The sequence below is a fragment of the Zea mays genome, chromosome 8, assembly GCF_902167145.1.
Source record: "Zea mays cultivar B73 chromosome 8, Zm-B73-REFERENCE-NAM-5.0, whole genome shotgun sequence".
Classification (NCBI taxonomy): domain Eukaryota; kingdom Viridiplantae; phylum Streptophyta; class Magnoliopsida; order Poales; family Poaceae; genus Zea; species Zea mays.
The window spans coordinates 20277868-20279881 of record NC_050103.1 but is presented as its reverse complement, the minus strand read 5'-3'; the positions used below and the strand labels follow the sequence as shown (position 1 = coordinate 20279881).

At 46.5% G+C, this 2014-nt stretch overlaps 1 non-coding gene across 1 annotated transcript; it reads left to right on the top strand.

The window, feature by feature from the left end:
- The first annotated feature begins 521 nt into the window (after positions 1-521).
- Positions 522-660, top strand: LOC111590009 (small nucleolar RNA Z247). The gene has a single exon (XR_004852303.1). It is a non-coding gene; the product is annotated as a small nucleolar RNA Z247 (small nucleolar RNA).
- Positions 661-2014: the final 1354 nt, after the last annotated feature.

Genomic DNA, 2014 nt, shown 5'->3' with positions numbered 1-2014 from the left:
TCCCACCCCTAGCCCATAGCAGACGCCAGGAGATCTCATGGCAAGCTCATCCTCCATGGCTATACCTACACCTTTGCTAGGGCAAACTATAGCTGAGAAGCCAACCAAATCGAACTATGCGCTCTGGAAGGCACAGGTTCTTCCCATCCTTCGTGGTGCACAACTACAGGGCTACATTGATGGCTCTGCCAAGGCGCCTGAAGAGCAGATCAACGTCAAGAACAGCGACAAGACAATGAAGGAAAGCAACCCGGAGTACATATGGTGGGCTGCCTTGGAGCAGCAGGTCCTCGGCTTCCTCATCACCTCCATGTCCAAAGAAGTCATGGGTCAGGTATCATCCTACACCACACCCCAGGAGGTGTGGAACATGCTAGAACAGACCTATGCAGTGCAGTCCCGGGCAAGAACAGTCAACACCAGGATTGCATTAGCCATGACTCGGAAAGGTAACTTGTCAATTTCTGAGTATGTTACAAAAAATGAAGGCACTTGTAGATGAGATGGCATCTGCTCGGAAGCCCATTGATGAAGAAGAACTAGTCTCCTACATCCTTGCGGGACTAGATGAAGAATACAACCCTGTGGTCTCTGCCCTTGTTGCACAGAAGGATTCTGTCTCAGTTGGGGAGGCATACTCGCAACTCCTCAATTTTGAGAGCAGGATGGCTTTGCTGTATGGAGGATCCCAGCCATCGGCTAATGTTGCTGCTCGTCGTGGTCGTGGTGGTTCTGGCCCGCGTGGCCGGGGTCGCAATGGCCGGTTTAATCCTGGTCGCAGCAGCAACAACAATGCGCCAGGAGAGCGTGGTGGTCCAGGAGGGCACAGATCTGATGGGAACACAATAATCTGTCAGGTTTGTGATAGAACTGGGCATTCTGCCCGCAAGTGCTGGTACCGATATGATGAAGACAACTGTTCCAACTCAAATTCCAAGAGTGCAGCAGTAGCAATGCACAGCTATGGTGTCGATACAAATTGGTATATCGATACAGCTGCAACGGATCATCTCACGTCTCACCTGGACAAACTGACCACTCATGAGAAGTACAAGGGGACATATCAAATTCACACTACAAGTGGTGCAGGTATGAACATCTGCAATGTTGGTCATGCTGTTATTGATACCCCTACTAAACCCTTGCATCTTAATAATATCTTGCACGTCCCAACAGCACAAAAAAGTCTTGTTTCTGTTCATTGTTTCTCATCTGATAATCATGCCTCACTTGAATACTTTCTAAATTATTTTTTGATTAAGGATCTGGACACGAGGAAGGTTCTTCTTCAAGGTAGATACAGAGATGGTCTTTATCCCCTTCCATCAGACAGTTCTTGGCGGGGGGCATTTGGTGCCATCAAGTCCTCTCCATCTCTATGGCACAATTGTCTGGGTCATCCATCATTGCAGATCATTCAAAAATTAGCCAATAATAATCAGATCATATGTTCTAGTGAGTCAAGTAGTCTGTCTGTCTGTGACGCTTGTCAACAAGGCAAGAGTCACCAATTACCTTATCCAGTGTCAACAAGTGTCTCTACCAAACCTTTACAACTCGTTTTCTCCGATGTATGGGGCCCAGCCCCTGAGTCCGTTGGTCAAAAAAAATTCCATGTCAGTTTTATAGATGATTTTAGCAAATTCAACTGGATTTATTTGCTGAAACATAAGTCTGAAGTGTTCCAAAGATTTACTGAGTTCCAAACCATGGTTGAGCGCCTATTTGACACCAAAATTATTGCTATGCAAATAGACTGGGGAGGCAAGTATCAGCGCCTAAATTCTTTCTTTACTAAACTCGGCATCATTCATTATGTGTCCTGCCCACATGCGCATCAGCAAAATGGACCTGCTGAACGCAAACATAGACATATTGTTGAAGTTGGGTTGTCTATCCTTGCTCAAGCATCCATGCCACTTAAGTTCTGGGATGAGGCTTTTGCCACAGCTGCATACCTCATTAATCGCACCCCCACGAAACTTCTTGATTACTCTACACCTCTTGAGCACTT